This window comes from Lissotriton helveticus, chromosome 3_1 (genome assembly GCF_964261635.1).
Source record: "Lissotriton helveticus chromosome 3_1, aLisHel1.1, whole genome shotgun sequence".
Classification (NCBI taxonomy): Eukaryota; Metazoa; Chordata; class Amphibia; order Caudata; family Salamandridae; genus Lissotriton; species Lissotriton helveticus.
In genome coordinates, this window is record NC_136061.1 from 27,658,280 (window position 1) to 27,684,192 (window position 25,913).

The 25,913-nt window shown below is 46.3% G+C and overlaps 1 protein-coding gene across 3 annotated transcripts in view; it reads left to right on the forward strand.

Annotated features, from left to right (window-relative positions):
• The window catches only part of ADCY10 (adenylate cyclase 10), a 4,100,562-nt gene that overhangs the window by 449,281 nt on the left and 3,625,368 nt on the right, over window positions 1-25,913 (forward strand). The gene's annotated exons all lie outside the window — the stretch shown is intronic.

Sequence of the window (25,913 nt, forward strand, 5' to 3'; positions counted from 1 at the left end):
ACTTGGATCCCTCTGGAAATCGAAGGGTTTTGATAAATGGGATGTGATCGGTATCAGCAGGGCGAACGATGTATGGATCAAGGGTAGAGTCAATACGTTTGAGGAGCTGAAAGTTGAGTATGACCTGAATGATAGAGAATCCTTTCGATATGCACAAATCCGACATGCGGTTTTGTCTGTCTTTCCCCTGGGCTCGGATATTCCGGAGGCATCCACGCTCGAAGATCGGATACTGGATGGGCACGTCCCTGACAGCACGATCTCGCTTATATACAAAAAGTTGATCAATACCAGGATTGACCTACTGAGTAACCTACGAGAGGTCTGGACTAGCGATGGTCTGGAACTCGATGACGAGGACTGGCAGGCTGCGATCTCTTCTCCGAAGGAAGTAGCTATCCCGGGGAGCCTCGGTTTGTCCAGCTCAAGATTCTTCATAGGGTGTATGTGACTGGTCCTCGTCTGGTACGCATGGGATTCTCTGCGGATGGACTGTGCAGACGTGGTTGTGGCTTAGTGGGCACGTTTCTCCATATTATTTGGGAATGTCCTGCTGTGATGCGCTATTGGACTCGCGTGCATGAAGTCATGAGTGAGGTCACGGGTGTGCAGTCGATGCCGGAGGCGAGGAGGTGTCTGTTGAACGTCTGGGAGCCGAACGATTATGACCTGGCGCAGCTTCGATGGGTGACCTTGGGTAATATGATCGCCAAGAGAGACATTGCCCAGTTATGGGGTGCCCAGAAGCCACCGAAAGTTCTGGTATGGCAACAAAACATGGACTGGTGTATGTTTAAGGAAAAGACAGTGTATGTTACCCATGGTACGCCCCGCAAATGGGGTAACATTTGGACTCAATGGAACACATACCGTGGTGATATATGTACTCCCCCCCATTCAGAATTGGACTCTGACTTGTCATCCTCCCGGCCTGATGTTTCCTCCACGGTTATTTAGACATTGTTTGCTCCTAGTCTCCTCTCCCCCCCCTTCCTCCTCGCATACTGCTATCATCCGATTTGCATATGTACCCCCCCCGTACCAAAATGACACATTTGTGATCTATGCCTTGTTGTTTGTTTCCTTTTTTTTTTGTGTTATTTGAAAAATCAATAAAAAGTAAAAAAAAAAAAAAAAAAGAAATGCATTGAAAGTCAATAGGTAATAATAGTTGTTCCACAATTTTGTGTTCCCCAAAGTCTACTGATAAAAATTATACCTAACTTATGTGGGTAGGTGTAGTGGCCAGGACAGGAAATAGCCCAATACGCAACGTGGACACACCACATTTTCACGGTGAAAACTGACCCTTTTTTTGCAAAGTTCCTAGCTGTAGATTTTGAACCCCAGATCTACCGGGAAATCTAGCAAACTTATACTTTTCTGAAAACTAGACACCCAGGGTAATCCCGGATGGGGTGACTTGTCTGGCTCTCACCAGCTTCTGTTACCCAGAATCTCCTGCAAACCTCAAATATTGCTGGAAAAAAAATCACGTTTTCTCAAATTTCTGTGTGGGAAAGTTCGGAATTTGCGTGGATCCATAAATTTCCTACCACCCGACATTCCCCCAGGTGTCTCGACAAAAATAGTACCTCACTTGTATGGATGGGTCAAGTACCCGTGACAGGCAAGGCCCCAAAACCTATTGAGGCGACATCAAAATTACCTATCACAAAACAACCTGGTTTTGCAGGGGGATTCCCTGGGTTTTTGGCCTGGGGCTCGGTGGCCATCTTGGGAAACAACCAAAACCACACATTTCTAAAAACTAGACACCCAAGGGAGTTCAGCGAGGTATGCCTTGCTTGGACCCCCCAACGTTTGCCTACCCAGAATCCTATGCAAACCCAAATTTAGCTGACATTTTTTTACTTTTTTTCTCAAATTTCTGTGTGGGAAAGGTCTGGAATCTGCGTGGATCCACAAATTTCCTACCACTCAGTGTTCCCCAGACCGGGGCCAAAAACTTATCGAACCCCCCTTGCAAAACCAGGTTGTTTTGTGGTAGGTCATTTTGATGTTGCCTCAGTAGGTTTTGTGCCCTTGACTGTCGCGGGTACTTGACCCACCCACATGAGTGAGGTACCATTTTTATCGGGAGACCTGGGGGAATGCCGGGTGGTAGGAAATTTGTGGATCCACATAGATTCCAGGACTTTCCTTCACAGAAATTGGATTGATTTCTTTCAGCTACATTTGAGATTTGCAGGGGATTCTGGGTATGAAAATGTTGGAGGGTCCATGCAAGCCATACCTCACTGGACTCCCCCGGGTGTCTAGTTTTCAGAAATGTGTGGGTTTGCTAGATTTCTCTAGGTGCCGGCAGAGATAGGGTTCAAAATCTACATCTAAGCACTTTGCAAAAAAAGGGTCCGTTTTCACTGTGAATATGTGGTGTGTCCACGTAGCGTTTTGGGCAGTTTCCTGTTGCGGGCACTAGGCCTACCCACACCAGTGAGGTACCATTTTTCTCAGAAGACTTTGGGGAATGCGGGGTGGGTTGAATTTTGTGGATCCGCGCAGATTCCAGAATTTTCAACCACAGAAAAGTGAGGAAAATTAGTTTTTTTGTTTAAAAAGTTTGAGGCTTGCAAGGGATTCTGGGTAGCAGATCCTGGTGAGAGCCAGACAAGTCATCCCATCCTGGTTTCCCCTGGGTGTCTTGTTTTAAAAAATGTATAGGTTTGCTAGGTTTCCCTAAATGCCAGCAGAGCTAGGGTTCAACATCTACAGCTAGGTACTTTGCAAAAAAAGGGTCAGTTTTCACTGTGAAAATGTGGTATGTCCATGTTGCATTTTGGGCAGATTCTAATATCACTTGGTTTTAAAGCAAACTTATCTGGTTTATAAACACCTCTTTCTCATGTAAGTGTATCTGTGAGCAAAATATCACAATAATTACTTTTTATACTGATATTGTCTATAGATAGAATAATACAAATGTGTGTTAAAGAACTTATCTTACTTCTAACACTCTCTAGGAAATAAAAACAAATTAAATGTCACAGTATCATAGGTGGTGCGTTAACAGCTCTTACAATTCAGTTTACAAAATATGCAGAAGGTCTTTGATTTCCTATAAAAGGATTTGTAGTTCAGCAGTGTTGATCACAATCAAAACACTGCAACAGATTATTAACGTTTAGGAGAAGATAGTCATGGCTGAAAGTACACCTTCCTATCAGATTCACAAAACGAGTAGCAGTAGTGGCCAGAGAAGGAGAAATCCAAGGCAACATGGAAAATAAATTGTGGCTCCAAAACACTGCAGGGTTTCAAAGCTTCTAGCAGCACGTTTTGGAAGCGGTTTTTCACTTCGCTTTCTTCTTTTATGCTGAAGATTCAAGATAGCGCTACCACACAATCTTGAGAGATGAGTCCCACATTATTTTGCTTTAGTTTAACTTTCGCTTTGTCGAATCCTTTTCCAAAACAACCACCATCTTGAATGAGGCATCACTGCAAACAACTTCTTTCAATGCAAGTTTGTTAAAGAATTTTGTACTATGATTCCATTTTCTGTTATTACCCGTGTGAGCCCATTTTTATATACCCTTTCAACCATGTCCACAAAACCATATTAGTAACAAACATTTTAAATGCAATAGATCTTGCATTTGTTTGAGGTAGAGCTATTGGCATTGTACAATGTATTTTCCCTGTGAGTTATGAAGTGTATGTATGTGGTGTGTAGCAGAATTATGTGGGTTGGATTGGATTAGTTAGTTGTGGAATTGTGTGACATGGAATTGTGTGGTGAGGAGGGGATTTGTGTAGTGGAATTATGTGGTTTGCTCTGCTGTGGAATCATGTGTATTCTAATAGTAAGTGTACTGGAATTATTTGGAGTGGGATTGTGTGTTATGGAGTGAAATTATGTGGAATAGTTATGTGGTGTGCTGTTGAATTTTGTGGCATGATGTGGAATAGTGTGGTGTGGATTGGATGTTTGTGGTATGTTGTGTATTTGTGTTGAATGATGTGGTTTGGTGTTGAATTATTTGGTGTGGATTGGAAATGTGTTTTTTTGTTTTATATAGTGTGAACTTGACTCAAATGTATCAGCGCGCTTTACATGAACACCAGTTGCGTTACAGACGATTACATTTATTTTTGTTAGGCACATGAAGATTATGTGATTTGCCCAGAATAACAGGATGTTGAGCGTCCCTGCTGAGACTCGGATGCAGCTACCAAACTTCAAAGTAGACTGCTCTAGCCGCTGGCCGGATCTTCTGTTATATTGTGTGGCATGGATAGCTTTGCCTTTTTGCTGATTAAATAGAACTAATAGGTTGGAGCTAAACACCAGATCTGTGTATTTGGGTGTTATAAAAAAAAATGTGTGAGCTATTGGTGTTGTAAAAGCATAGTGTGCAGTGGTATCATGCGGATAGTAATTATAACCAGCTGCTGGCACAGGTAAGGGTGGTGAGGTGGGGCAGGGCGCCTCAGGGCGTGGCAGGGGGAAGCCGACAGACGACAGAACAGGTATGTAATTGTACCTATTCCATCACCTGTCAACTCCCCTGCCCCGCCCCACCTCACCACGTTTACCTGTGCCGTCTACTGCTGGTAATTTTATGTTTTTGAGTGTATTGGAAATATTTGGAGTGGGATTGTGTGTCATGGAGTTTAATTATGTGGTATGGTGTTTTTTGCTGTGGAGAATTATGTAGTGGAGTTTAATTATGTGGTGTACTGTTGAATTTTGTGATATGATGCATAATTATGTGTTTTGAGTTGGATATATGCGATGTGTAGCGGAATTGTGTGTGGAGTGAAATTATGGGAGTTTGGTGTTGAAATATGTGCTGTGGAATGCACTTGTGTTGAGTGGAATAGTGTAGCATGGAACAGTATGGCGTTTAGTGAAATTATGTTGAGTGGAATCATGTATCATTGCTTTGGATTGTATTTATGTGAATTGTTGTTACATGGCGTAGAGTGGATTTATGTGTGGTGTATTTATGTTGTATTGAGTAGCGTGTAATTGTGTGGAGGTGAATTATGTGGTGGTGGGTGGTATTATGTGGCGTGTAAATATATTGCGTTGTGTGCAATTGTGTGGCGCTGAATTGTGTGTTGTGGAATTGTGTAGCATTTTGTTGAATTAAGTAATGTTGAATGCTTGTTGTCTATCTACAGCAGTGCTGAGGAAGCAGCCTTCATGAGAGGCGAAACTATGTTGTTTCCTTTTTCTGTCCTCTTACGACCCTGAAACTGGCTAAAACAGTCTTAATTAGCATGCAGCAGTTGTTTGTGCTTCTCCTGAAAGAGTGTTCGAGTGTTGAGATGACTCAAGCTTCAGGCGGTTGGATGTATGACAGTTTTGAAGTTTTTACTTGGGCTCTGCTGGGGAAGGTGGGCATGGTGATTAAAGGCAGCGTGAGGTCACTCCTCCGGGACCGTGTCAAATTAGATATGCATTGTCTCAGGATGGTCTATTGGGAAAGTTATATTTCCTTGACCCTCTTTGTTTATCAAGGGCTCAAGAGTCCAGCAGCAATTTGTTTCTCTGCTGACTTTGGTGACCTGTTGACAGTGTTGGAGATGCCACTGAAACATTTGTAAAATATGTGTGTGCCAGCAACTGGTGCACAATATGCCTAAGTGCTCCCTTCCCAAAATCACGTTATAACATAAATAACTACTTATGAAAGAAAGCCACACTAACTTTCCAATGCCTCAAAAGCACATTTCTATACTAGACTTGGACACACTGTTTGCAGAACTGAAAGGAAAAGCTTTAATGTTTTATGAGTTTCTCTACAGTGGCCCGGGACAACAGATACACAGAAGAAGGACACAAACATCTTATTATTGTAAAAATAGAAATAAGAGTTTTTAAGTTTGAACTTTTCTCGACATTGGGAAATAATAAACAGACAAAGCGAGAAGATGAACATTATAATACAAGATAGCATAAAATGCTAATGGTTGTACCAAAAGAAAGTGTCATTCTCCAGTATTGGGGTGTCTTTCATAGATTCACATGCTTGAATTTTCCCAGTCGTCGAAGTGGGAGTCCCACGGTACATAACATAGCAATGTAGCAATAACACAAGCATAGTACAAGAAAGAAAAAACCATAAAGTTTTATAGAGAGAAAAAACTTGTCACAACTATAACATATCACAGTCATTATGAATAGTCCAATCTCCAGCTAATCAGGCGCTAGCACCCTCTAGAATGTTCTCCTCAGAGGCTCAGGCCCTCATATATTTCCTACCGCACGTCGTGTGAAGAAAGTCACCCTGAGCTCTGCTCAGTTTTTTCTCTTTTTCTTCTCAAAGAACAACTTTATCATGTCTACAACCAAGAAGTCCCTCTTCAGACCTTGTGGGACTTATGGTAAACAGCGACTTCATTCTGAGGACCCTCATAAGAAGTGGATTTATTGCCTCTATCCTGAACACCAGGTAAAAGATTGTAAGATTTGTAGGACTTTCTCCCAAAAGACTCGAAAGGACGGAGAAGGGCGTCTCCTTCTGTGGCTACAGAAGTTGAAGACTACGGAGAACCCCCTATCAGATGTGCAGAGTGTGACCTCAGTCAGGACTACTTCATCCTTGAAGAGAGCCAGTGAGTCTCAGAAGGATTCTTCTAAAACTAAAGTGGCGAAGAAACATCATATTGAAAAGTCCACTGTCCAACCTTCAACTTCAAAAGGGGTGATTTCTGCCCCTCAGAGTCTATCTTCACCTTCTACGCCCCGAGATCTGACTCTCAGGCGTCCAAGACTCTAGCTGCGCAGTTTTTACCACAATAATGGACTATCTCGTCGACGAGCTCGTCGTCGATCCTCCGTTGACAAGGACTGCTGTTGTCGCTTCTACATCGACGACTTCAACTTCTGCGTCTATGATCCTGTCATCGGCAACCTCGCCATCGACGTTTGTGTCAATAAAGGTGAGGCCTATTTCGTCTACGGTGCCTTTGACTTCGTCAACGGTGTCTATCAAGCAAAAGAAGAAGCATTCGTTGACGCGCACATCTTCGTCGATGGTGGCTTTGTCGACGATGCTTTCGGCGACGGCGGCTTCATTGACGGCAGCTACGTCGACGGTGGCTACGTCGACGGTGGCGACATTCCTCTTTGGATACCTTGATGCCAATCCAAACTGCTTCTCATCCTCCAGCAGAATTATTTTCTTTTGATGCTGATGATTATGAATCGGAGGAGGATGACAGGTTTCGGGCTGCTCGCAGTCCCTCTCAGCTTCTAAAAAAAAGTCAGGATTCTGATGATGACCAGAAAGATGAAGATTTTTCAGCTCGTGCCATGCAGCCTACACCGGAATTTCCTATGGCACAGATGCCTTATTTCCAAACTCCAATTCATGCTGGATGACTATTACCGTCGTTTTCCAAACTCAGTCCAGGCCTCTCCAGCACCACAAGCGGCTCTTCAACCTCCGCTTACTGCAGAATCACTTTCCACGCCTTCTACATCAGCATCCAGAGTACTTCAACAGGATGCTCCTCAGGTCATTGAGGAAGATAATGATGATGATAATGATGATGACAGAGAAGAGGGTGAGCTGGATGGTAGATCCCTTCTTTCGAAATAGGACAATTATCAGATTCAAAAACTGTCTCCCACCACTCCAGCTCCTCTGAATTCTCCACCGGTGGACATAGGTGGATTTCATCTCCTTATGGAAAGGGCGGCAAAATGATTTCACCTTCCTATGGTCACCAGAGAGGAGGATTGTTTCTTGTATGATTTTAAAGATCAACCACAGAAACAAGTACGTGCTATTCCCATCATCGTTTTTCTTTGGCAGGAAGGTCTCAAGCTCATGCAAAACCCTAATTCCATTCCTGCTGTTCTTCCATGACTAGATAAAAAATACAAAGCCCCCACAAATTTGCCTGCATGTCTCATTGCACAACCGAAGCCTGATGCCATTGTTATTCAGGCAGTATGTAGACGCCTTGGCGCTATTGGCATGAAGTTCTCCACCATAGCGGCAACTACGGTCCGAGCAGCCAGTTCTCTAGCTATCCTCGGCCGTTACGATCGACAAATGTGGCCAGACATTTCATCCCTTGTAGATTTGATACCAGAGCCTTCTAAAGCAGAAGCACTAAAAATTCCTCAAGAAGGGGAAAGGATTTCCTCGGAAATTTTTGATTGTGCTGTTGATGTGTCTTCTACTGGGTTCAGTATACTGGCGGGTGCGGCAGTCCTCAGGCGGCAGTTCTGGTTAAAGGCCACTTCTTTACGCCAAGAGGTGCAGACGAAAATATTGGACATGCCGTATGACAGTGAGTCACTGTTTGGCCAACACATCGATGATGCCCTTCAAACGATCAAGAAGGACACCGACACTGCTCGTGCTCTCAGCACTTTTCAATTTAAAAAACAGCCTTTTCGAGGTCCGAGAGGTCGTGGCTCCTCATCTTCCTTTCGGGGAGGTTCCAATCAGTATCAACGGTACAGTTCTTTTCAAGGCCATCAACGCTACTCCTCCCAGAGTCAACAATCGTAAAGACAACAGCTTCAGACAATACAGAGGTAAATCCTCTAACAGAGGAAAGGAGTCCTCCAAGAAGCAATGACTTTTTCCATCCGCCATCCCTGACACCTCCCCTCTTTTTCAAAGGTGGAGGTCGAATCTCCCGCTTCTACTCCAGATGGTCACTGATAACTGCCGATCAATGGGTTCTAGATATTGTGCGCAGAGGGCACGCTTTGGAGTTTGTAAAGATCCCGCCCAACTCCCCCCCAAGAGGTCCTCCTTCCGCCCATCTCAAGGAATTTTTAGGCCAACTCGCAATTTTACTAAGAAAAGGCGCGATCGAAGTGGTTCCGAATCTGCAAAGGGGCAGAGGATTCTATTCTTCCTTATACAGAAGAAGCAAGGAGAATGGCATCCTATTCTGGACCTACGTGCCCTAAACAAATACATCAAAAAGCAAACATTCCGCATGCTGTCCCTTCAGGAGGTGCTTCCTTTACTATCCCAAGGAGAGTATATGACAACGTTGGACCTTCAAGATGACTATTTTCATCTTCCCATTCTAACGAGACACAGAAAAGTCCTCAGATTCATAGTGACCGGGAAAGATTTCCAATTCAAAGTCCTTCCATTTGGCCTCGTTCCATGCCCGAGTGTTTACCAAGGTCCTTGCACCGGTGGCAGCTTGTCATCGTCTACAAGGAGTACAGATTTTTCCTTATCTCGAAGACTGCCTTCTGAAGGCACAGTCGTTCGAGCAGGCATCCAGACACACTCTATTTTGCAGTTCCCTCTTCCAGTCTCTGGGTATTACGTTCAACACAGACAAGTCTCATTTCCTCCCGCTCAAAACAGACTGTTCATGGGAGCCATCGTAGACACCAAACTGGCAAAAGCCTTTGTGTCACACAAAAGACGTCAATGACTTTGAAGCCTACCGGCCGCCCTCCGGTTAAAAAAGTCTGTTTCTGTCCGGCAGTTAAAATCTTTCCTAGGGATGTTGTCCTCTTGCATTCCCCTAGTCCCTAACTGCAGCCTAAAAATGAGACCTATCCAGGAGTAACTGAACAAGCAATGGGCTCAAGTCTCAGGATCCTTCAACGATATGACCAAAGTCACATCTCACATGAAAACAGCTCTCTTTTGGTGGACTCTCGAGCAAAACGTCTCTTCAGGTCGTCCTTTTCAGGTGGACACTCGAAGTTTCATTCTCACAACGGACGCATCTCTCGAAGGGTGAGGTGCGCACCTTCAGGATCTTACACTAAAAGGGAGGTGGAACATCCACCCAAAGTCCTGGCACATCAACCATCTAGAGTTACTTGCCATTTTTCTGGTGCTGAAGGCTTTTCGCACCATCATACAGGGAGCTTCGGTGTTGATCCGGACGGACAACACAACGTGCATGCACTACATAAACAAACAAGGGGGTACGCGGTCCATCTTGCTATCCCTTCAAGCTCAACAAATCTGGGATTGGGCAATCCAACATCAAATCACCCTCACAGCAGTGCACGTTCTGGGAGCGTCCAACATTCTTGCGGATTCCCTCAGCAGGTCGAGCTCAACCAATCACGAGTGGGAATTACATCAACCCACATTGGATTGCATTTTTCGGTAATGGAGCCCCCCGAATCTGGATCTGAGTGCAACCCATCTGAACCACAAATGCCCATTCTACGCATGTTGGCTTCCCCAACCAGAGTCGTGCGTGAATGCCTTTTTGACGTACTGGTCAAAAATATATGCCTACGCTTTTCCACCGATTCCTCTGGTCCCCAGAGTTCTTCGCAAAATGAGGAAGGAACCCTGTCACATTCTTCTAATAGCTCCCAGGTTGCCTCGACAAGTCTGGTTTACGCAACTCATGCTCCTGCCGCAGTGCGACCAGATCATGCTTTGCCTGCTTCCGAATCTTCTGACCATGGATCAGGGTCAGGTTTGTCATCCCGACCCAACATCTCTTCGCTTAGCGGCTTGGAACCTGAGCACTATGAATTTGCAAATGTAAACATTCCTTCAGACTGTAGAGAAGTTCTTGCTAAGGCTAGGGCAGCCTCCACTGTGAAAGCATACAAGCTGAAATTGAAAAGATTCTGTCTATGGTGTGAGGCTGCTCAAGTACATCCTGTTCAATCCACGCCAGACCAACATTTGCCTTTATTTTTACATCTGGCAAAATCAGGCCTCTCGCATTCTACTCTAAATGTTTTCCAGACAGCAACAGCAATCTCAAGGTTTCATCAGGATGGTTCCAACTCTCTTTACTCCTCTAGAGTAATTCAGCATTTCTTCAGGGGTCTTTTTTGGATGTTCCCACCAATTCATCAACCACCTCCTCCGTGGCGTTTAAACATTGTATTGGCACAGCTCATGAAGCCTCCTTTTGAGCCAGTCCATAAAGTCAATCTAAAATTCATTACTTGGAAGACTTTGCTGCTATTGGCTCTCACTTCCTCACATAGAGTCAGTGACATTCAAGCTTTTACTATTAAACCGTCTTTTCTTCAATTCACCAAGTACTCCGCACCAATCCAGCCTTTATCCCTAAGGTGCCATCGGATTTCCACCTTAATGAACCAGTCATCTTAAAAATGTTTTTTCCTAATCCTCAAACATCAGCAGAGAGAGCACTACATTCTTTAGAATTTCAAAAGATGCCTCAAATTTTATCTTCAAAGAACAGTTAATATCCGTAAAACTGATCAACTTTTTGTGGCCCACGGACAGATGCGAAAGGGGCATCCAGTCACCAAACAAACTATTGCACGCTGGATATCTACGATAATTGCTTTTTGCCATTAGCAAGCGGGAAAACCACTTACTGCCACTGTTCAAGCGCATTCTACGAGAAAAGTTTCCTCTTCTACTGCGCTATTTGCTGGTGTGCCTCTTCAACATATCTGCAGAGCTGCAACATGGTCCAGCAGGCATACCTTTACACGGCCTTACTGTCTGGAAGCTGCTGACAACGCTGTCCTACGTAATCTTTTTAAATAAGGTGAGCCTCTGTTGCTTCCCTCCTCCTATATACAAGGTACCATTTGTTTTATTTATGCTTCAGTCTCTTCGTACTGTGTATTATTATATTGATTCATATGTACCTTGTATTATTCTGATGCCACTGCTTACTACTCTTATTCAAGCATGTGAATCTATGAAAGACAACCCAATACTGGAGAAGAACAATAGTTACTTACCTGTATACTGTGGTTCTCCAGGATTGGTGTCTTTCATAGATTCACATGCGACCCACCCTCCTCCCCTCAGAGGCTCTCCTCTTCTATTTGACTCTATGTCACTCTTGTGCTACGAACATCTGAGGGCCTGAGCCTCTGAGGAGAACATTCTAGAGGGTTCTAACGCCTGATTGGCTGGACTTTGGACTATTCATAATGACTGTGATTTGTTATAGAAGTGACAAGTTTTTTCTCTCTATAAAATCATGTTTTTTTCTTTATTGTACTATGCTTGGGTTATTGCTACATTGCTATGTTATGTACCGTGGGATTCCCACTTCGACAACGGGGAATAGTCAAGCATGTGAATCTATGAAATACACCAATACTGGAGAACCACAGTTTACAGGTAAGTAACTATTGTTCTTCCGTAAAAGATTAATAAGGAGCGAATGGTATCCATCTGATTGAAATCAATCAGTCTAAGCTCTCGTTTACCAATCTTAAAAAAATGTATATCTGAAATCAGTCTAAGCTCTCGTTTCCCAATCTTAAAAAAACATTTATATCTGAAATAATGAATTGCCAAATGAAGCTGCACTACGTTTAAGACACCACAGAAACACTTTTGAAAATTCGTTATGCGCTAGACTCTGGCACATTATTTTCTGAAAAGAAACTAAAGCTTTCATGTTTTGAGCTTTTCTTGAGAGTGGCAGATAAAAATCAAAGCTATAGTCAGAGAGGATAGACATTTTTCTGAAACTTTGTGTTAAACAGCAAGGAACGAACCCAAAGGAAGTGTGGCACAAACAAGTGATAGCATTTGTTCGCAGACTCAACATCTATACATGAGTCACTGGGCAAGGTCCGATATATACTGACAGGAAACACATTCTCTGTATGTATTTATCTGTAAAAAAAAACAAAAAAACTAGGAGCGTTAATCACATCGCTGCAGGCTTGCAAAAGATAGATAATATCCCCAATGATTTCGCAAAAGAAGCCTCAGTTAGAAAGGAAAGGAAAGCATTAACCTTTGGTAAACAAAATATAACACAGGGACTGGTATCCAGAAAATGCCGCTCTGCTGCCTTGGCGGTTCATGCAAGTAAAGCCTTTAAACCCATTTTTCATATTTAGCCTAGCCGTTTTAAACACCAGCTCCCTTAAATGGAATCCGCTGTGAATGCACGTGCCCAGCAAAGCCACAGTTCTGAAGCCTTTCTGCTAAGAAGCATGGTTGCTCACGCAGTAACATTTATAATAATAAGAAATACACGCCGGTCCATATGTGTACACGCCCTCTATCCGCTATGTGCCAGGCTAAATACGATGAAGGTCTCCGTCCGACTGCTAAAGAGCTTATGAGGTAGAGTTGCAGTGTCAGCCGCATACTATACACAAACCTACACGTGTGTTCATATACGGACAGTGAAGCCGTCTTAGCTCCTTCTAAGAGCTGTGGGTCTAAGTGGTTCCACATCACTCACTCTTTAAGATGTTGCTGCCAAAGGCAGAATGTTCTGCTCTGAAAACAGCTTTGTTCTTCTCTGACGTTGCACTGATGTGTGGCCAAGTGTGCCACGGCTCAGCTGATTGGTTTAATAAGTACTAGCATCAAGGAAAATACGACGAGAGTTGCACAAGCCTTGTTTAGGTAACAAGGGTCACCAAAGCAGAAAAAGAAAACTGAGATAGAGTTGCAGTGTCAGCCGCAAATTATACACAAACTCTCAAGTGTGTTTGAAGACTAACAGTGAAACCGTCTAAGCCCTGCTTGTAAGTGGTTCCACTGCAGTCACTCTTTAAGATGGCTCGAAACACGTGCAGGCAAGAAAAAACAAAGTAATCAACAGAGGAACACATAAACACTGAAAGCGTAAGGAGACAGTTCTTTACTGGTGCTCTGTGGCAGGAAAGTGAAATACAAAAGAGGGAAAAGAGAAAGGGTTGCCTAGTAGCAAGCAAGGATTTGTAAAGGACACTGGCATAGACAAATAAAAAGCAATGCCAAGCAATGGGCAGAGTTTGACTCCACAAACTATATGCAACAGGTCCCTAAGCGACAGCGCAAGCGCTGTCTAGTCTCGACCGTAATAGGAGAAACAAATAGGCACAATTACACAAAATTGCTTAACACTAGATAAGGAAATTAGGAGATATACATGTTTAATGTTTAAAAGTCGAAGGCGTCAAGATGGCAGTCGCACTCTAAGAGTGCTCCGGACCCCTCCGTCATCCGCCTTGCATCAGCCCACTTTCTCCAGCCATCAACGCCACAGAGTCTCTGGGACGCATCCTGCCACCTCCCTACATCGCCCCGATCCTTCTGGGGACCTGCCGTCCTCGCCGACCCTTTGCTCTGGGCGGCCTTCCTCTCCAAAAATGGAGACCTCCTAGGCCTGATATCTCAGCCGGGAGCCCAGACTGCTATCATCCACTCTGCCCCCTCCTGAGGCCTTCTCGGTGGCGACCTGACCGCGCGGACTGCCCTTTCGCCCCGGTGCCTGCGGGGAGTGTGGGCTGGCCCTGAAGTGCGGTGGCAGCACTTGGAAACGGAGCGGTGCCCGCGGCCCCCCAGAGGCGGGGACATCAGGAGGAGACTGCGACTGGGCGGTGCCGGATAAGGCGTTTCCTGATTGCTGGGCCGCATCTGGGCCTGGGCTAGCCCGGGAAAACGGCTCCGAGCCTTGCTGCCTTGGTGATCGCCGAGCCCCGGGCGGCGCGCCCACTGGGCCAGCAGCGGAGGAGCCTGCCACCGGAGATGTCGGGTGCTGCAGACGCAGGAGGTGAGGAGGCGGGGGTTTTGCTGAATGGGCCTCCGCTGCCCCGAATCCTTCGGCGGCCGTGTCGGGCCACGGTGACGCGGGCTGGTGGGATTGCAGCCGCGGCGGAAGGCGGGACTGTGCATTATGAAGCTGGCGGGCTGGTCGGGCCGCCCCCGGGGCTGAGTCTTTAGGTCTGGGACCTGAGTGGGCCACCCTTTGGGCCTCCGCATGGGCCCCTGCTGAAGCTCTCCTCTGCCCCCTCTGGCCTGCAGTGATTCTTCGCACCTCCCCTACCTTGGGAGTGCGGGGGAATCGAGTGTTACGAGACCCGCGACGGAGGGGGGGGCTGTTGACCCAGAACTTCCCTTCCTGCTTCGGTGGAGGCATTTGTCTGCTGGCGGCAGGGCCTGTTGTGATGCGGGCCAGCTTCCTTGCCTGCCTTGGGGCCAGAGAGACGGGGTGCCAACTCCGGGGGCCCGGCAGGCTTCCTGGCCAGCCTTGAACTCGTGGCCTGCGGGGCCTTTCTTCACCCAGTAGCTGCGGGCCGTAAGGTGCACTGTGACAGGGGGAGGGGTAGATCGGCTGCTGTGTCGGGTGGCGCACGTGGGTGTCTGCCCCCCTTCCTTTTCCTTGAAGGCCTAAGACCTTGCGGCTGGGGCCGGTGGTAGGCTCTGGGGCGGTGAGCCCACCGATACCGCCCGGGGGTCACCATTGCCGCAAGGAGTGGTGTTGCCTTGGAGGACTGCCACCCCCCCTTCACCATAGGGGAGTGGGAGGAGGATCGGCCACCATACCGGGTAGCGGGGAATGTGACGAGGGCGCCAGTGCGTGCCCTCCTCCCCCCCCCCTCAAATACCTTCACCTGCCTCATTGGGACCATGGGCAGGAACCGCGCCACTCAGGCCGCCACCTCCTCCACCCAAACAAGAATGGATCAGTACACCAGGCCTGATCGCGATCCAGCGACCGGGTCCACGGCCGCACCCGGGGCGGCCGGAGGCGACCTCTCCACTATCCTGCAGGCGATTAGTGCCACACAGGCATCGGTAGTAACCAAGATCGGGGAGGTGAGGGTTGATGTAGCACTGATTCGGCAAGACCTTCGTAACGCCACGGCCCGCATCACGGAAGTGGAGTCTCGCTTTTCCACGGTGGAGGACGACGTGGGCCCCCTTAAATCCCAAGTGGCCCGCCTGCAGACACAGACCGCAGAGCTGCATCAAAGGGCCGAGGACGCAGAAAATAGGGCCCAGAGAAACAACCTGCGCCTCCTGGGTTTTCCGGAGGGGGTGGAGAAGGGACGAGAAACTCTCCCTCTGGTTTGCGGTGGAACGCGCTCACCGCTCCCTTGCTCCCAAACCCCCTCCTGGAGCTCCCGCTCGCCCCATCATCTTACGTATCTTTAACTTCCGAGACCATGATGCAATCCTGGAGGCCGCCAGGGCGCTAGGTCCACTGCACTTCCAAAACTTCAGAATTATGGTCTTCCCTGATTACTCTAGAGAGGTGCAAACTCAACGCCGGTCTTACGATGAGGTCAAACAGAAACTAAGGGCCATGGGCCTCCACTATGGACTCCTTTTTCAGGCTGACCTTAAGGTGTTTTTCCAGGACAAGACCTTCTTCTTTGACACCCCACAGGCAGCTTACGGAGAAGAGGCCCCTCCTACCTCATACGGCCCCCTCCCCTGTCCGGAAAACAGCGATCCGACCCGGCCAAGAGACACCGAAGGCGCAGCGGCGCCGAACTGGATCCAGAAGAAGAGGCAACCACCGAGGGGGGAACTCTCATTTGCCAGGGACACGATCCCGACACTCCCCAAAGCCTGTCCTCGAGCCAGAGGGCCTCTTCCCCTGCCCTGGTGACTGCACTTATTGTCATGGATAGCGTCCCATGACCGGATGGCACTCGACGGAGGGCCATGTCGGACTCGGACTTGTCTGGGAGCCCAGTGATCCGCGGCTCTGGTGGGGAGGAGGGGTTGTGATCCATCTTGCGGGTTGCCTACTTCCTATCCATCCCTCGAGGCCTGGTGTAGCGGCCCGTCCCGACACCGCGGACGGGGCTCCTCCCTGGCTTTTCTGGATTATCTTCTTATTGCTTCCTGAATCTGTACCTTTTTGTGACTTCTATATTTTACACTCCAGGTTTTGTTATTGTGGGCATCCATCCGTATACATGGAGGGGGGTCCAACTCAGCCATGCTCCTGGTTGACTGCTGCTAATTGTTTTAGTATGAACCACCACAGGGGCAGCCATAACCACCTGAACCAGGGGCTATAAGTATTTTTTCTAACAATGTTTCAGAATGTGCAACAATCCCTAACATATCATAACATATATAAAGAACAATAAAGTTATAGAAGAGAAATAGAAAGTGAGAAAGGGTTTTGGCCCGTATGAAAAACATTTCTAAAAAGAATATATGTGTAATTATAGAAAAATATACAAAATGTATTTAAATTTAAAAAGATACATAAAGCTCAGACATATTGTCGGTACAACAAAACAATTACAATACATATACAAAAATCCAGACAAGTGGCAAACACATAGAGGTTACATGGACATAAGAGTTCTAAAACCATACAAGAACTCCTATAAACAAAACAATGTGTCCTACTTAAGTTGTGGCCAAAATAGCGTCGACGGGGGCGTTTCGACCGTTGTCATTAGTACATGGTCATCCTCAGGACAATGAGTTAACTGAGCTTAACACCAACCAATCTATAATACACAAAGTCATTTATTCAGAATTGGACCAAGTAGGAATATAGAATAATTATTAATAAATTAGCTCATTAGAAAGAGAAACTTTGCCCAAAAAGAATTGAAGAAAGAAACAGCTAGACTAACCCATAGTTAATGTGGTTATTATCACAATTATAAACAGCATAGAGCAGAAATCCGAAAGTCGTGTACCCATAAAGCCAAGAAAAGAAACACGCCACAAAGATGAGGAGAAGCAACTGTATTGGAAGTTTGCATGCTTAACAACACTTACTTCCACGTAGTAAAATTTGCAAGCAAGCAAAAACAGAAGGTATGCTTGTGTCAGTCTCTAAAATTTAGAAAAAAGATTCATGTTACTAGTACTACCCAATTTCTAATGCATGACAGGATAGGGTGTACACAAATCCAAAAGCAGTTACTTACAAAATAGCAAACTGCTTGGGAGCCAGTTTTAAAGCTCCACTGGCTTCGAAATGGCTCTGCCGTAACTGTAAACAATGTTAAAGAACAGGATCAGGAAACTAGTGATGAGCCAAAGTGCCGATAATACAGTGCGCATTGTAGCCTCCACAGAGTGACATTGCCTGTATTCATAAGCTTAAAAATATTTAGTTTTACCTGGTGCCAGAAATTTACAACAGTTCTTTGTCGGAAGTTGCTGCTTAAGGTTAGCCAATGTCGTAACGCCCAAACTAAACCAAACCAAAGAAAGGAGAGAGGTAGGAATGGGGCGAGTTACTAAATGAATCAATTACACTCCGTCACATATGTAAAGAGGGTAAAATGCAGACTTACCGAACGTGAATTAAGTTTGGGTCGATAGTTGATTTAGAAAGCCGCAATTCAAACTAAACATGCGCCGTACCGCAATACATTGATTTAATGCGTGTATGCATGCCCAGTGGATGCAAGTCAGCAAAAAGGGGGACTAAAACTAATGACAGGCTGCATAAGCGCCATCATGGAATGGCAAGTGTTCACGAATCGCTGTGCCGCAGATGGCGAAGAAACACCCAAAAAGTGACACAATTGGAGAAAAGAAAAATAACTCTTCTATCAAAACTTAGCAATTCGTTATGATCAATAAAACATTTGTTTTAGAGCCACACAACTGATGTTATTATGTAAAAAAAATTCAGCAATGCAATTTAGCATAGTCACAACGTTAGTACAATTCACTAAATATATCTAAATTGCATCAATCACAAGAAAATGGAAAGAGAAGAAATTTTCTAACTAGCAAAGAACATCATTTAGCTATTTGCTGAAATATATCTAAATTGCATCAATTACAGATTATGCATAAAAGGAAGAAAAATTAGGGAGAAAAATGAGTTGCCTTCCTAACAAAAAAACATAATTTATCTGATGACAACCACACAGTCAATATACATGTACTTATACAAAGTGCATTATTTGATTGATAGCTATTATCAGATCAAGCCAACAAGTTAGTGCTCACAAATAGAGTAACATTCAGTGGCAACTTGTACTAAAAATGCATTACAAGATGTATACAATCCTACAAATAACATAATATTTAATAGGATACCATATCATTTAGAATACTGAAAGGGAGTAAAGCAATACCAGATCTACAACAACACAGTGGTCTTAACCAAAGGTTAAGGAATGGCATTCTTCCATCGTGTTGAGCCCCTGATTTATACTGTTGCAGCGGAGAATCCAGCGGCATTCAGTTTTATTTAAGATGTGGGTAATGCTTCCACCGCGTGGTGGTGTACGTATCACATCAATAACTTGCCACTTCAAATCAGATGGTGTGTGGTTCATCTCCAAAAAATGAGACACATGGGGAGCATGCTCAGTTTTGCATCTGATGCGACTTTTATGTCGACCTAGACAAATTTTGATTTTTAGAGTCATCTGTCCAATGTAAATAAGTCCGCAAGGGCACCAAATGGCGTATATGACATTTTGTGTATTGCAATTAGAATACTCTCTCAGGTCATAACAGATGTTAGCATGAATAAACTGTTTGGTATTCAAACTAGAGTCACACATGAGGCAGCCGCCGCATCTATATTGACCCACAATTTTATCCAGACCCCACATTGATGTAAGATTCTGTGCTTCTATGCGTGGCAAAGCAGCTCTAACTAAGTGATCTTGCAAATTTTTTCCTCTTTTGAATGAAAAAAGGGGCTGGTCATTAGTAATTCCTGTCGACATGACAAGTGACCAATATTTTCTTATAATGGCCGAAATGCGATTGCTTTGAGTTCCGAATGTGGTGACGCAGGGGATACTGGTGGTCAATTTCTTAATTTTGGGAGACAACAGTTGGTCACGGTGATTATACCATGCCCTCTTCATGGAACGCTTGATTAGTTTACGTGGATAACCACGTTGTTGCAGTTGTTCGGCTAGTTTCCCAGCTTCTCTTAAATAGTCGTCCCTAAAAAAAGAATTCTACGTATACGTAGAAATTGTCCAAAGGGAAACCATCTCTTAAACTTCTAGGATGATTGCTAGAATTTTGAAGCAGTGTATTGCGGGCGGTTGGTTTCGTGAATAATTTAGTTACCAAACCACCTTCATGGGGTAAAATTGTCAAATCTAGAAAAGAAATAAGCAATGTTAGTTCTACTGGATTGAGAGGTGAACTTTAAATCAGGGGAACAAGAATTCAACCAAGTCAAAAACTCGGTTAATGCAGAATCAGTCCCAGTCCAAATGAAAAAAATGTCGTCAATATAGCGTCGCCAATGGCGGACGCTAGAAAAGAAAGGATTTTTTGTGCAGTCATAAATAAAGTTTTGTCCAAAATTATCAACAAACAAAATGGCAAAATTGGGAGCATATGAAGCCCCCATAGATGTACCTTTGATCTGTAACTAAAATTGTCAGTCAAATTCAAAAGAATTTTTTGTTAAAGAAATAGTCAGTAAATCAACAATAAAGTCAGTCGGAACTGCTCTAGGAGCTTGACGAGTGTCAAGAATTTGTTTGATGACCGCAATACCTTGTCGTTGGGGGATGTTAGTATATAAGGATTCCAAATCCAAACAAATCAACAATTCTGAATCTGGACAAAAGGTCATCTGTTCTAACTGTACAATGATGTCACCACTGTCTCTGACATAGCTCCTGGTGGTAGTTGCAAATTCCTTGATAAAAACATCTATGTATTTGCACAAGGGTTCCAAGAACGACCCACAGCCGGAGACTATGGGCCGGCCCGGAGGGTTAAGTGAATCCTTGTGCACCTTAGGGAGAGTATACAAACCAGGTACCCTAGGGCTTTTAGAGTGGAGGAAAACAAATTCTTTATTACTTAAAAACCCAGCCGTTTTGGCCTCACTTGTAACCGTGAGTATCATCTTTTGAATCTCAGGCAAAGGGTTAGAGCGCAAAATTTGGTAATGATCAACATTATTAAGCTGTCGCTTAATCTCAAGTTTTTATATATCAATAGACTGGACAACGATCCCGCCGCCCTTGTCCGCACTCTTAATAATCAAATCTTGGTTTTGTTTTAAAGTAGTCAAAGGAGTACGTTCTGTTAAAGAAATATTGTATGGTATATATTCAAAATCATTATTCAGATCAGCCACTTCCTTGAGTACCATAGACTCAAAGGCCAATAGCTCCACTGGCATTTTACTGGATGGCGGATTAAAAGTAGATGGAGGACGCAGTCCGGAGGGATAAAAGGCCTCATTGCTAACGTTTCCCAAAATATAGGCTTTGAGACGCAATTTCCTAAAAAATTGTAGCAATTCCAATTGGATTTCAAAAAGGGAAGACTTCACAGTTGGTACAAAGCTCAACCCTTTACTTAAAAGGGAGACTTCATCATGCGACAGCAAGTGATTCGATAGATTAAAAATCGGAATAATTTCTACACTAGGAATACTTGGTTCATTAGGGAAAAGAACATTGTTAGTCATGTGTGTTGGTAAATTTGTCATACTGGTGGGCCCCACTGATAGAATTTCTGGCGGGTCTGTCTCTCTCCCGACTGGAAATTCCATCGTTGTTGGTGTTGAGGTGGCCTGGATCTCGTTCGGCCCCTCCCACCTCTTCCACGTTGTTCTAAAAAAGAAGGGTTATAGCCCGCAGTTGAGGGCCCAGGGTGAAAATTAGTGTTCTGATCAGATTCATCGCCCGAACTTGCAGATGATTCAGAAAAAGTTATGGCATTGTTAGTTTTTGAAACGACCCCAAGTTGGATAATTATCATTGTATTGAGATTTGGGTTGGGTATAAAACTCATCTTGTAAATATGGGTGGGCCTTTAGTTGACTAAAGTTCGCTATATCTTTTTGAATCTTATTAGTTTTCTTACTTCTTTCAAATTTTTCAAATTCAACAATAGTTTTATTGACTTTATCAAGTGCTGCTTTAGCATCATTTAGTACATCACCCTCATTTATCCGTCTTTCCAAATCAGCAATTATTTCAAGTTCTTTTTTACTATGTTGCAAAGCTGTATCGATGCCATGGACAAGCCAATGGCGGGAACAGGTCCCTCTAATGTGGCTAAATCCTTTTCTGAATTTAGGGTCATTGGTGAAAATCACGGGGACATTACGTACTTGTAAACCCACCGGTATAACATCCGTTTTAGGTCTCGCTGCGTAAAGCGCGCTCTCGCTGGGAGACTATAGATGTCGGTTCAGCCAACTTCAGCTGACAACGACTGGAGACAGGAGCTGTCCACGCGCACCACGCGCAGCATTGAAGCAGCATGGCAGAGTCATGGCAGAGTCGGATTACGACGCGCGCTTTAGGATTTGGTCGCGCGCGTGAGCTTTGTAAGTTTCGGTTTCGTTTTCACCTCGGAGACCCGGTGTGAAGAGGAGCAGGGCAGTGGGGAGTTGGGGACGAGCGTTTGCGCCAGCGGAGGAACCATGACGAGCAGCAACGGAGGCGGCGGAAGCGCTGGAGGAAGGGGTAATGCTTGTGTAATTTTGTTTTTCATTAAAACATTTCAATAAAGCGCAAATGGCGGCCGCACAACTTTATTATTACGTTTTTATAAAGTGCGGCATGCTAACCTTCATATTTATGGCGGCCACACATCTATCTCCCGCTTCGGCGTTAGCCACGGCTCTTCTCTTCTGCCCCGGTCTTAGCTGCCTGTTCAACCGTAAAAAAACATGTGCAATGGCCCCTAGCGGCCCATGATTCGCTCCCAGCAACTGAAAAGGGGGGGCCCTCGGCCCCCCCGCACGCATGGCGGCGCGGCGACCGCCTCACCTCCTCTCCCCCTCGGTCCTTCGACGGTGGGGGCGTGCCCTGGGGCGCGGCCCACCGCCGATTGGCCGGCGCCCCTCCTGACCCGGATTCAATGGACTGGTTCCGGGTCGGGGGGGCGGGCGATAGGAGGGGCCACCCGGCCCCTCGGGAATAAGAGGTGGGGAGCGCCCAGGAGACCCCCTTGTCCCTGGACGCTCCCTCGCTGAACGCTGTGCCCCGCGTTCGGGGCTTCTTTGTTTGTTTTAATCGCTTTCTGCTTTCTTTTTCAGGCATTCCGGAGCGGGAATTCGCGGGAAGTCACGTTTGTGCCGGAACGTGGTAATTTCTCCTTTGTTCCCTCGTAGGTTTGGGCGTCCGGAGTTCCAGCCGCGTGGTGGGCCAGGCGCATCGGAAGAGCGGAGTGCCTTGCTCGGGAGCATCGCCGTGGAGCGGGGAGCCGTCGGGAACAGCGCCTCGCCGGTCCGGACTAGCAAGGGGGAGAGAGCGCGGTGCGGGTCGCTTAAGGCCCCGTAAGGTATTGTGTTGGGCAGGGGACTCCGGTGGAGGGCCCCCCTTGGGAGCGGGGGGTTGTTCTTACATCGGGCTGATACACTCGCATGTGGCTCGCAGGGCAGTCTGAGCTCGAAGGCCGGTGATCTCCCCCTCGGCCGCCGAGTCCGGGAAAACATAAAACGCATAATTTCTTGAGTACGCTGCTGTGATACACGGGAGCGGCGGTAGAAATACGGGTGATTTTTGTGCCTCACCACAGTGGATTACGATAGGAGCGCCATTTTAAAAAACGGGTTAGGGCGCATTTTCTTAAACGGCAATCAAGCCGGGGGGAGCAGGTTACAATAAGCCGAGCAGGGAAGCGAAGCAGGGTCGACCAGGGCAGCACCTGGAAGGGAGACCCCTAGAATACAGCGCAATTGCAAGGGAAAAAACTAGGATTCAGGGGATATCGGTTTTTCCAGGAATATTGTGGAGGAAAGGGTGAAGTAACATTCAGTAACTGTGTTAAAAGTGTATTGCATTGCCTAATATAACCTTGTGATTGCCTAAACCGATAATTACCTTCTATGTTCTGAATTATCTTTCCATTGCTGAAGGGGGGAGTACAAGAAGCAGGGGTTTTTAAGCAAGTGATATTGGACAACTGTTTTCTTTTCACTGTTTTAATTAAACGTGTGCAACTGAAGGAAAAGTACCTTGAGGCTTCATTACTATCCCCTTTTTCTCATCGGAAATAATAGTGAATTGCTATTTTATAACTGTTCTTCACGGCTGTCCTTGCCTTTCTATGTTAGTGACCGCTACCAACGGTAACAGTTATAAGAGGTAGTGTCCTTTTCCTGCTTTATTACATGGTAGTAATACCTGTTTTCAATTCCAGGCAATCTTAACTACATTATTGGCACCTTTTACTCGCAGACAAGGCACACGACGTGTTGAGGGCTGTGACCACGGATCATCACCGCCGGCGAGTGCACGGGACTGGTCGGTAAGAGGGGTACGGGGGGCTAGCACTCATCGCTCCTGGTGACCGCCGGGTGGGTCTACATTAGGTTTACTCACCCCTTACATAAGCGGACAAGCCGCTACTGTTGCGGTCGCCGTTGCATGGTGCTGAAAGCCCCCTGGTGACCCTCCATCTGAAAGGTACACACAGTTGAACTGTTGGGAACTACGTAGGCAGCGGGTAAGCATCATGCCAGGTCCAAGGGGTGGAAAGAGGGGGTCCAACATGGAGGCTATGATGCGGGCTATGATGCGGGAGATGAGCGACATTAGGCAACAGCTAGGACAAATTAAGGAGCGGGAAGCTCGGTTTGAGGACAGAGAGGGCGAGGCACCAGGCCCGTCCGGGAGACCGATCCGCAAGAGGGTGGCACCAGTGCCAAGAGGGGAATTTGTCACCCCGCAAGGGAAACCTAGGTCCAAAAGACCCAAGGAGGCGGTCCCCACCCCAGGCCCAGTGGATCCATTACCCGCCGCACCGCCCGCGGTGGTCCCACCCCCGCAGGTGCCTACACCCATTGCTCCCGTGGTGCCGGTGCCGGCAGGTCAACCAGTAGACGCTGGGTCTGCTCCTGCACCGGTGCCCACAATCCCGGGTACAGGCTGGCCACACCCGGCGCCCGCCCTGCCAGCTGTGCCAGGACCACTGGGCATAACCCCAGTGGTACCTGTTGTTCCGGGGGGTAATGTAGATTCAATGCCACCCGAATTGTTATCTCAGTTAACGGCCATGATGCCATGTCTCCAAAAAGGGGGAGCCTTCCCGAATTCTGCAGACCATGCGGCAGAGGCGGCAAGGTTTGTAGAAAAAATCAGATCGGCACCGGTCGCCGACAGTCTTGCATTGCCAATTTCTTCTCCCCTTGCAGGTCCAAGTGTTCCCCAGCTGGACGGAGTTAAAGGGCAGCCGCCCCCGGTGCCCGCACTTGGTAAGGAAGTGGCATTGCCGCTCTTAGGGGACGGTGTGATACCTTCCAGGAGCGAAAATCTAGCTCAGCATGTGTCAGTAGCTGTGAAAGAAATGATTTGGGCTGATAAATACGTGTACATTTATTCTTTATTGTTGGATAATAGGGAAATGGAGCAGGCAAAAGCACTGAAAGAGTGGATGCTCCCAAGTGAATGGAGGGCGCAGTGTACTAGATTCAGGGTTGAGGAAAATCTCAATAATTGGATGCAAGCATGGGCTGTTTTCACTGCAATTAAGGCTGAGCGTCCTCCAGATCTGCAGGCTGCATTGGCTTGCTACTCGAGCAGGATTGTGGGGTGGAGTCAACAGTATTCTGGGGATGCATGGAAGGGTTATGATGTCAATTTTAGGAAGGCGTTGGAATTCAATAGATCGTTGCCATGGGACTCGGTAGATTCCTTGGCTTGGCACAAACAGTTCTCTGACACTGCACCTCCCCCCCAGTTCGGTGCGGTCAAGGTGTTCACTAGACCGCAGCAGCCCTTTCGGCCCCCCCAAACGAGTGAAGTACCTGGGAAATTTAGGGCAGGTGGGCCAGAGAAGAAAGGGGTGTGCTGGGATTTTAATAGGCGTACCTGCACAAGGGCCGCGTGTAAGTTTAGGCATGCATGTTCCTCCTGTGGGCACCCCTCTCATCCAGAAACTGCCTGTAGGTCCAAGCAAGGTAACACAGGACAGAGGGGTAGGGGAAAGCCACTATAAGTCAGACAGGTTACGCCCCCCCACTCCAGTGGATGTGGTGGCAATGATTCCATTGTTGAACAGATACCCTGACCACAAAGCGGCCACCCTACTCCAGGAAGGTTTTTCTAAAGGTTTTAGGATCCCGGCCGGGGGATACACAGGCAGTGCGCACTGTAGAAATCAATTATCAGTCACACACAATCCGGCTGTTGTGGCCGCCAAAATTGACAAGGAGCTTTCCTTAGGCAGGATATCTGGCCCTTTTCCTGCAGTGCCAGTACCCAATTTTGTGTGTTCCCCACTGGGAGTTGTCCCCAAGAAAGAGAAGGGGCAATTCAGATTGATTCATAACCTGTCAGCGCCAAAGGGGGCGTCACT